Source organism: Petaurus breviceps, unplaced genomic scaffold (genome assembly GCF_028583685.1).
Source record: "Petaurus breviceps papuanus isolate PSGF00001 unplaced genomic scaffold, PetGlider_PUasm1.0 90847, whole genome shotgun sequence".
Taxonomy (NCBI): Eukaryota; Metazoa; Chordata; class Mammalia; order Diprotodontia; family Petauridae; genus Petaurus; species Petaurus breviceps.
In genome coordinates, this window is record NW_027187360.1 from 4,018,574 (window position 1) to 4,029,752 (window position 11,179).

General features: G+C 38.3%; 2 long non-coding RNA genes across 4 annotated transcripts in view; one reads left to right on the forward strand and one right to left on the reverse strand.

Annotated features, from left to right (window-relative positions):
• The window catches only part of LOC138149401 (uncharacterized), a 101,330-nt gene that overhangs the window by 13,577 nt on the left and 76,574 nt on the right, over positions 1-11,179 (forward strand). The window lies entirely within an intron of this gene.
• LOC138149402 (uncharacterized) overlaps positions 1-11,179 on the reverse strand; it is a 37,583-nt gene that overhangs the window by 7,523 nt on the left and 18,881 nt on the right. The window lies entirely within an intron of this gene.

An 11,179-nucleotide genomic window follows, 5' to 3' on the forward strand; every position in this document is an offset into this window, starting at 1 on the left:
CTGACAAAAATTCCCAAATAAGAACTTCCAGGAATAAAAATCCAGTGCTTCTAGGTCAAAGAAAAAAAATATTACAAGCAGCCAGAAATTAAGAATTCTTAAGTACTGAGGAGCCACAGTCAGGATCCCATATGATTTAGCAGTCACAAATATAAATGAATGGAGAGCTTGGAATACCATATTATAGAAGGCAAAGGATATAGGCTTACAGCTAAGAATAACATTCCCAGAAAAACTGAACATAAATCCAGTGGGGGAAGAGAATGGACCTTCATAAGAGTATTTCCAAGCATTCCTGATGTAAAGACCAGAGGTGCATAGAAACTTTGAAGTTCAAACATGAGTGAAGACAAACACAAAAAGTTAACTATGAACAGGCACTAAATAAGGATAAACTGCTTACATTTTAATATGGTGAGATGTGTGTATCCACTAAATCTTATCATCAGGAGTCATAGAAGGGGTCTAATTAGATGGAAGGTCTAGGAGTGGTTTATCATGTCTTATTCTTTTTCTTTTTTGCTTTTTTTTGGGGGGGGCAGGGATGTAATAGTAATAGAATTTAAAGATTTCCCTCTATTGGCTTGGCTTTTGGGTTGAGTGTTGAAACCCAGAGCTTGTGAATCCCACTTGTGGGATGGACTTGACGTGAAAAGAGAGGGCTGAACTGGGAGGAGCTGGTGCTGTGGATTTAGAGAGACACAAGCAGAGGAAGAGAGGCAGAAGAATTTTTGGAAGCAGCATCGTGGAGGCAGAGAGAGAGAGAGAGAATTGCTGAGGGCCAGTTCAGGCTGCCCAGGACTGAGGAGACATGGCTGTGATGCTGGTACTTTGTCTGTCTTTTTTTTTGTTTGTTTTTTGGCCTTTTGGAGGGCAATTGGGGTTAAGTAACTTTCCCAAGGTTACATGGCTAGTATTTTTGTGTGGGTGTTAAGTGTCTGAGGCTGGAACCGAGCTCGGGTCCTCTTGACACCGGGGACGGCGCTTTACTCACTATGCCACCTAGCCTCCCCTTGTCTGTCTGTTTTGAGGTTGTTTTGCCAGATTTGTCCACTGGTGAAGGACAGTGCTGTTGTTGCAGAGGTTCTGGAACCTTGCTGCTGGTTCAGGGGTCCAGAGATTGTTCTGCAGACAGAGTAAAGTGCGTCCACTGGTGAAGGCCAGTGCTGTTGTTACAGAGGTCCTGGAACCTTGCTGTTGGTTCAGAAGTCCTGAAGAAGGATTTTCTTGTTGTATGTTTACAGAAATCCTGGAAGACAATTTTGCTAATGTTTTCAGGGGTCTTAGGACTGTTCTGCAGACAGAGAATGAATTAATAAGGACACCGGCAATGTATCTTGTGGCCTTGTTAAGCTTTCTCTCCCTAGGAACAGAGATTGCTGAGAACTTTTCTCCAGTCAAGATGAAAAAGAGACCTCTCTTTGGGTATTAAATGCTGTGCTTAAGTTTTTTGTAACTCAGGGGTAGATAGCCTTTTCAGTTGTGATCCAGGGGTGGGAAACTTTTGACTTTTTTGTGCTCTGTGACTGACCAAATGAATGTACTTTGTTTATGATTGGAAACTAATCTCCATTTGAGAAGAGGGGCTTTGTGATTGACTAAATGAATGTACTTTCCAGGGGTGGAGTAGTACTTAGAAATTATTGAATTACACTTGGTGAATGCTGTATTTTGAATTATGCTGTATTTTGATTTTCTCTGTTCTTAATTTGTTACTGAATAAAATGGAGAGCAGCTATGCTGGTATTTTGAACCTTTGGGAAGTTGCCTTTGCTTGCTATTACAGGGGGGAGGCAGGGCAATTGGGGTTCAGTTACTTGCCCAAGGTCACACAAATAGTTAAGTGTTAAGTGTCTGAGGCCGGATTTGAGCTCAGGTCCTCCTGACTCCAGGGCCAGTGTTCTATTCACTGTGCCACCTAGCCGCCCCATATCATGTCTTATTCTTAAGAGAAGAATGGAGAGGAGAAAAGAAATATAATGAGGGGGGAGGGGAAGAAAGGAATATTAAGAAAATTATTCCATTGAATCAAGTTGTACAAATAGACATCTATACAAATAAAGTTGAGGAGGTAGTGGGGAGCTACTGACACTTGAACCTCACTCTAATCTTAACTGGTCAAAGAAGAGAAGAATATATACACACATAGAGTTGGGTCAAAAAACGCATCTTATGGGGTGGCCAGGTAGCACAGTGAGTAAGAGCACTGGCTCCAGTGTTGAGAAGACCTGGAGATCGAATCCAGGGCTCAGACACTTAGCACCCACTGAGAAACACCTGGCCGTGTAACCTTGAGCAAGTTACTTAACCCCAATTGCTTAGGGGCGGCCAGGTGGCTCAGCGAGTAAGAGCACCGGCTCCAGTGTTGGGATGACCTGGATCAAATCCCGGCTCAGATACTCAGCACCACACCCAGAAATAACTGGCCGTGTAACCTTGAGCAAGTTACTTAACCCTGATTGCATCTTACGGGCAAATGGGAGAAAGGAGAGGGTAAAATTAGTAGGAGGGTGGTTTAAGGGAAGGATTAGTATTAAACAATACAAACTAAGAATCTGCAAAAGTATTTGTGGTTCTTTTTGAGGTGGCAAATGGGAATCTGAAGGGGTGCCCATAAACTGGGGAATGGCAGAGCAAATATATATATATATATACACACACACATACACATATACAATATATACATATATGTGCATGTATGTACGCATATATATAAATGTATGTATATATATATTTTTCCTGTTTTAAAAATTTTATTTACAAACCCAAATTTTCTTCCTCTCCCTCCCTGACCCTTTGAGAAAGCAAGAAAAATAAAACCTATTACAAATGTATATAGCCATGCAAAATACATTTCCACATTAGATATATTCCAAGCAAAAAAGAAAAGAAAGAAAGACATAGAAGAAAATATGTTTCAATCTGTAGTCTGAATCCATCAGTTCTCTTTCTGGATGTGGATAGCATGTTTCACCATGAGTCTTTGGAATTGTAGTTGGTCATTGTATTGATCAGAGTTACTAAATCTTTCAGAGGTGATTATCTTTACAGTTTTTCTGTTATTATATACATTTTTCTCCTGGTTCTTTATTCTGCATCAGTTCATAAAAGTTTTCCCAGTCAACTAGACCCTTCATCATTTCCTTCAGCTTTCATCATTTCTATCACATTCATATCACATTCTAATCACATAAAAATGCAATGCGATGTCTTTATGCTGTAAGAAATGATGAAGGGGATGGTTTCAGAGAAACCCGGAAAGACTTTTATGAACTGATACAGAATGAAATGAACAGAACCAGACGAACAACTGTACAGTGACACCAATATGGTAAAGACAAGCAACTCTGAAAGAATTAGGAACTCTGATCAGCATAATGATCAAGCACAATTCCAGAAGATTCATGATGAAACATGCTGTCACCTCCAGATAGAGAGGTGAAGGACCAGGAGTGCAGAATGAATCATTTTTTTTTCTGGACATGGCCAATATAGAAATTTACTTTTCTTGACTCTGCATGTTTGTAATAGTGGTTTTGTTTTTCCTTCATTCTCAATTGGGGGAGGGATGAGGAGAGTTGGAAGGAGAGAAAGAGAATTTTTGCTGATTAAAAATAGATAAATTTTTAAAAGAAAGGAATAGAAGAGTCAAGTGGCTATGCCTGCCAAATAGGGTCTGAGCACAATGGCCTTTCTTATTGCATGACCATTCCAGCTGCTATCATTACTGACCCTCTCATCCCCTGTTCTGATTGATTTCCAATCACCTGGCACTTCCCTCATCCAGTGGCTATAAACCTCCCACTTCCAGCCCTGTGATTCATTCTGGTCCCACTGAGAAAAACCTTCCCTGCTACTACTCCTCATACTCTCATCTAAATCCATCTCAGCCCTACCTTGTCCTGCCTTTACCTAAGTGCTGCCCTCTTCCTCTGTTGTGCCATCTGGGATCCTAGTGCTATAATTAACAAACCTTCCTTCACTCTAAATTTCATCTCTCCATATTCATTCAGTCTTGTAGTTGTGGAAAACTGGTTTTCTCTGAAAGATTACCTCTTCCCTGGCCAAAAAGAGGACTCTGAAGGCTATTTACTTTCTACTGACACTTCCAGTGGCAATCTTTATCACTCATTATGGTACCGTGGAAAGACATTTGTATTTGGAGTCAGAAGACCTGGATTCAAATCCTAACTCTGTTCCTTACAACATGCATGACCTTCAGCAGATCACTTAACCTCTATTGACTCCATTTTTCTCATTCGTAAAATGAGGGAGGTGAACTAGGTGACCTATAAAGTTCCTTGCAGTTCTAAATCTATAATCTTTTCAGGTATATTCCATCCATTTATATCATTTGGTCCAGATCTTGTGGTCACACAGTGGTCCTCAGCTCACTTTCCCTTCTTTCTCAAGTTCAATAATTGGCTCACAGTCTCCCTCTCCACCCCACCCGTCCCTGACTTAATCTTTGGTGATTTCATGTTGTCTCCTCAAACAACCTGAGCTCTCAGCTCAATAACCTTCTCAGCTCTATGACTTACAGCTTCATCATCTCAGCCACACACAGGGAGGGTCATTCTTCAGACCTCTCCATCACCTCTATGACATTGAATTTTGAAATTTCTCTCTTCGATCATAACCACCTATCCTTCTAACTGTCTCTGCCTCAAGCCTAAACCTTTATTTTGTTCTCAGTGTGACTTCTGTTATATCACCTGCTCTATTTTACCTTTCTCGCTTTCACAGTGTTGACTCAATAGACAAGTAGCTCAACTATGCACCATTGTCCTCTACCTTTGAACCCCTTGCTCCACTCTTCTTTGTTCACATCCTGCCAATGAACCCTGGGTTATTTCCACTATCCATCTTCTTAGTTTTGATTCAAAATCTGCCTACACACAACTGCAGGAAGTCAGGCAACTGTGTTGACTTGGTCCACTACAAACATATTTAATCTGATCTCACATCTACATAGTGATTCTTTCCTTTTTCCCTCTTTGACTGTCTATCATGTTTCCCACATCAGCTATGAGAAAGCAGCTCCCCTTTCCTCAAGCTTTCAATGTATTTTGCCCCCTACCTCCCCTCTCAGTAGATGAGAAATCAAGGTAATCCTTCCTGACTTTCTTTGTTTCTCCTACTGCTTACATCCAAGTCTCTCTATGTCTTCCCCAATTCTTCCCTTCTTTGTTCTAAACTCTGGAAAAGTTATTGGAGTCTTTTTCTTTGCCAAGGTCAACCAGTGTATTTTGTGCTCTCGATACCACCTTTTTCCATCTCCTTTGGGAGCTTATTCCCACCTACCAACCTCAATTTCTGCCTCTCCTTTTCTACTGGTACCTTTTCTATTGACTATAAGCATGCATAGGGCTCCCCAATCCTTAAAAAAATCATCACTTGACACTGCCATGCCTTCAGACTATTATATTATATCTCTTCTCCCTTTCAAAACCAAACTCTTATATTTCTGCCTTCATTTCTTCACCTTCTTTTTACTTTTCAACTTCTCGTAAATCTGACCTCTGAACCCCAAACTTCACTGAAACTGTTCTCTCAAAGGTTACCAAAGATGAAAAGGTTGACTCCTGCCTCTATTAGGTACACTATTTATTTGAATTTGAACAAATCATTTAACTTTTCTAACCCTTGGTTTCTTCATCTATAAATGGGCATAATAATAGTATCTAACTCATAGGGATGTTCTTAGGCTTGAATAAGATGCTTGTAAAGCTCCTATATCAATTTCAGCTTTATTATTATCATTAACATAATTATTATCTCATAACTGCCAAATCCTATAGCTTGTTCTGAAGGTTCATTTTCCTTGACCTCCCTGAAACTTTTAGCATAATCAACAATTCCTTCCACTTGAAGTTTGCATTTACTCAGTTCTCTTGTCCACTTTTTCTTGTTTTTATTTGCCAGTTCATAATCTATCTCTTGCCTCTTAAGTACGTGTGTTGCCTCTGTCCAGGGTCCCTGTCTGTCATACACTCTCTCTTAGTGATCTCATCACATCCCTTGATTCAATTATGATCTCCATGCAGATGACTTCAATGTCTATATATCTAGCCATAAACCTCTCTCTTGAAGTCCAGACCCACATCCCCAGTTGACTACCAGACTTGCGTCTTGTTGACATTTTGAACTCATTATATTAAAAATAAAACCTATTATCTTGTCCCCCATACCAGTCCCTTCCAAATATTTCTATTTCTGTTGAGAGTACTACCATCCTTTCTGTCACTTGGGCTCACAATCTCAGTGTTATCTCTGAATCTTTCCTCTTTCTCACTTTGATATCCAAGCAATAGCCAAGTTCTGTTAATGACATCTCCACAGCATTGTTTACATTTGTCCTCTTCTCACATAACCACCAGGTCTTTATCACCTCTCTTCTGGATTATTTAGCAGCCTCTTAATTGGTCTCTCTGCTTCTAATATTTTTTCTCTTCAGTTCATTCAGATCTTCCTAAGGCACAGATCTGATGGCATTTCCCTTGCTCAGAAACCTTCAGTGGGTCCTTATTTTATCTCCAGGAAAAAATAGATACTTTTCAAGCTGTCATTCAAGTCTCTACTTGAATCTGGCTCCAACCTACCTTTCTACCTTTATTTCACATTATTCCCAATCACATAATGTGTATATGCAATGGGGCTACAATATGAATTTAATTTTACAGAAGAAGACTTTGGGGCCCAGAGTGGAGAATTTCCTTGCCCAAGATTACACAAAGGAGTCAGCCGCAGAACTGTTACTCAAACCCATGTCTCCCTTATAAGGGCTTCCAGGATGCTACTTTATTACCCTCTGTCCTTGCCCTCCAATCCTGGGCTATTCTAGGAATGTGCTGACCTCATTCTTGTTTTGAAACTGAGAGGCTTGTTAGGGCTGAGATGACTCTGGTCCCTTCTTTTCATATTTCCTGGGAAGAAAAGTCAAAACAGCATCATCAATAGCCTCTGTGTTTCCCATCTCTGAGTCTGCCAGTCCAATTTTCTTGGATAGTTCAGAGGTTCCAAGTAGCATTTGGGATTCAGTCCCCTTCTTTTAAATCGTTCCTAAATTTTCCTGCAGTTACTTCCCTTTCCACTGAGCTGAGCAACTTCTTTTCTTCAACACCAGTTTATGGCCCTACTTTGAATTCCTTATTCTCTGTTGAAGATCAATAAGATCATAATATTTAGAGCTGGAAAAGGGGACTTTAAAGATGATCCAGTATAACTTCATTTAATAGGTAAGGCCTGTGTGGTTCAAAGAAGGAAAATAAGTCAGATAAGGTCACATAGCTAGTTAGTAAGCCCAAATTTGAGCCAAGGTCCACTAATTGCAAATAATATGAGAGGATTAGACTAGTTGATCTCCAAGGTTTCTGCCAACTCTTTTTTTTTTTTAAAAGGATTTAGTCATTTCTACATATCCCTGGAAGCTGAGTTCAGAGTAGAGCCTCAGTGAATATTTGTTGGCTATCTAAGATTAATTTGAGTTCTCTGTGGTTCTTCCTAGACTAGAAGTACTGGGTTTCCATTGGGTTTTTAGATCCTACCACGTCCTAATGAGGGAGCTACATTGCCTAATGCACTGAGCTTGAATGATGGGACCTTGCTTTGACTTACTCAATAATGGATGCCACACTCTAGTGAGATTCTTAATGATGTTCGAAAAACTGAAAAACAGAAGCTACCAAAGGAAGAATTACTAGGAAAATTGGAAATGTTTTTGGCAGAAATCAGGTCTAGACCAGCATTTTGTACTGTATACCATAATGAGGTTTCAGTGGGTACTAGCCTTAAATATATTGTACCATTAAAAAAACTAGAGAATGGAACAAGGCACTTTTTACAACTATTACTAGGGAGGGAATTATTAACCAAATGAGGGAGAGTTGTCGTAAAAGATAAAAAAAGTGATCATTTTGATTATATGAAATTCAAAAACTTTTGTATAAACAAAGTCATTGCAGGAAAAAGAAGAAATTATCTGTTTCCCCACACGATATTCTCTTCTACTTTCCTTCTTTTTGTTTCTTGTCCCTTCTATAAAAAGAAGAAGGTGCTGAGAGAGGAATGAGTTTAGCACCAGTGCTCTACTTTTGATGCAGTCTGCTTCTGCTCCTCTGCCCCCTTCCCTTTTCTTACCCAGACCCCAATAAGAGGTTCTTGTCCTTTCTTTTCTTTTAAGCCCCTTTTGTAAATCTACTCTTCTTAGAGTTTATTTTGCTTAGACTTATTCCTCCCTTAAACTACGCTTCCTCTTATTCTCCCCTTCTTCCTTCTCATCTTTCCCTCCTTTTTCTTAATTTTGTGATTGATTGTTGGTTGTTTTTTTCTTAATTCAGTTTTACTTTCTAAATTCTTTCCATCCCTTCTCCCCTCCTCCAGTCATTGAGAAGGCTAGAGAAACAAAACCCATTACAAATATATATAGTCATGCAAAACAAATTTCTACATTAGGAGGGAGGGAGGGAGAGAGAGACAGAGACAGAGAGAAGGAGGAAGAGGAGGAGGAGGAGAAAGAGAAGGAAAAGGAGAAGAAGGAGAAGGAGAAGAAGAAGAGCTTTGATTCTCCACTCTGAGTCCATTGCTTCTCTATCTGGAGATGAGATAGCATGTTTCATCATGAGTCCTTGGAATTATGATTGGTCATTGTGTTGATCAGAATCAACAAGTTTTTCAGAGTTGATTATTGCTTTTACTGCATATTGCAGTTACTGCATAAATTATTCTCCTAGTTCTGCTTACTTCACTTTGTATCAATTCATAGAAATCTTCCCAGATTTTTTTGAAACCATCATCTTCATTATTTTTTTATAATACAGTGGTATTCCATTGCATTCTTATAGCATAACTTGTTCCCCAGTTGATGGACATTCTCTTAGTTTCCAAATTTTTGCCACTACAAAAAGAGTAGCTATAAATATTTTTGTACCTATAGGTCCTTTTCTTCTTTCTTTGGGAGTATAGATCTAGTAGTGGTATCACTGGGTCAAAGGGTAAACACAATTTAATAGCATTTTGGGTATAGTTTTAAATTGCTTTCCCAAATGGTTGAATTAGTTTATAACTAGCGCAACAATGCATTAGTGTACTTATTTTCCCATATCCCCTCTGGCATTTGTAATTTTCCTTTTTTTTGGTCAATATTTCAATCTGATGGATGTGAGGTAGTGTATCAGAGATATTTTAATTTGTGCTTCTCCAATTATTAGTAATTAGGAGCATTTTTTCATATAGCTATTGATAATTTTGATTTCTTCCTCTGAAAACTGTATATTGATATCCTTTGACCATTTGTCATTTGGGCAATAGCTTTTATTCTTCTAAGCTTAACTTAATTTCATATATATTTTAAGAATAAGATCTTTATGGGAGAAACTTGCTGAAAATATTCTCCAATTTCCTGCTTGTCTTCTAATTTTTGCTGCACTGATTTTGGTTTGCAAAAACTTTATAATTTTATGTATCAAAATGATCCATTTGACTTCTTATGAACTTCTCTATCTCTTGTTTGGTCATGAACTCTTTCCTTATCCATATATTTGACAGGTAATTTCTTCCTTGCTCCGCTAATTTGCTTATGGTATCACCCTTTACATCTAAAGCATGTACCCATTTTGAATTTATCTTGGTATATGGTGTGAGACGTTGGTCTATGCCTAGTTTCTGTCAGACTGCTTTCCAGTTTTCCCAACAGTTCTTGTCAAATAGTGAATTCTTGTCACATTAACTGGGATCTTTGGGTTTATCAAATACTACGTTACTGTACTCATTTGCTTCTGTATATTGTGTACCTAATCTGTTCCACTGATAAACTACTCAATTCCTTAACCAGTAACAAATTGTTTTGATGACTACAGCTTTGTAGTATAGTTTGAGATTGGGGACTGCTAGGCCATCTTCCTTCCCATTTCCCCCCCCTTGATTCCATTGATTTTCTTGACCTTTTGTTTCTCCAGATGAATTTTGTCATAATTTTTCTCCCTTTTCCCTGTTGAGTGAGATGTATTTTTGCATCTAATTCTCTGTTCATACACATACACACACAGAGTATGTGTGTGTGTGTGTGTGTGTGTGTGTATATATATATATATATATATATATATGTATATGTATATATTTCTTCTCTCCTTTCACCAGTTTAGATTTTAAAAGGTTCAAGTGTCTTCCTTCATTCAAGTGTCGTTCCTTCATTCTTTTTCTATAGTGTTTGGCTTGCATACTCCAATTATATGAGATAATTTCCTCCATCTTTTCTCTTCCTCTCCCCATCAATGTATTCCTTTCTTTCTCCCTTAATCTTCTTTCAAGATCACTGAAAAATAACAAAATCCTTCTCTCTTCCTCTGTCTTTTTAATAGGGTCCCGAAGGAACACATTTCATCTCCCTATATTAGAATGTAATTTGTTCATCCTTTTAAAGTCCCTTATGTTCCCTCATATTTATCTTTTTATGTTTCTTTGGACATGTAGTTTATATTTTAAAATTTCTATGCAGCTTTATTCTTTTCATTGGGAGTGCTTGAAAGTCCTTTATTTCATTAAAGATTCATTTTCCCCCTTGTAGAATTACACTCATTTTTTGCTAAGTAAGTCATATTTCATATGACTTCGCAGTAAGATTATATCTTTGCCTTCTGGTACATGATATTCTAAGCTTTCTGCTCTTTTATAATGATGGCTGCTGAATCTTATGTAATTCTGACTGTGCCCCTCCATACTTAAATTTCTTTCTGGCTGCTTGCACTATTTTTCCCTTGACTTGGAAGCTCTGAATTTTGGCTATAATGTTCTTGTCAATTTTTATTTTGGGTTTTTTTTCAGGAATTTAACAGTTAATTCTTTCTGTTTTCACTTTGCCTGCTGGTTCTAAGAGATATGAACAGTTTTCTATTATGATTTTTTGAAATGTGATGTCTGGGCTTTTTTTTTGCTTTCCATTTTGTCAGTGTTATCAGGTAGTCCAAAAATTTAAATTATCTCTCCACAATCTGTTTTCCAGATTAGTTATTTTTTTATATGAGTTATCTTACATTTTCCCTCCTTTCTTCCTTCCTTCCTTCCCTCTCTCCCTCCTTCCTTCCTTCCTTCCCTCTCTCCCTCCCTCCCTCCTTTCTTTCCTTCCTCCCTCCCTCCTTTCTTTCTTTCTTTCTTTCTTTCTTTCTTTCTTTCTTTCTTTCTT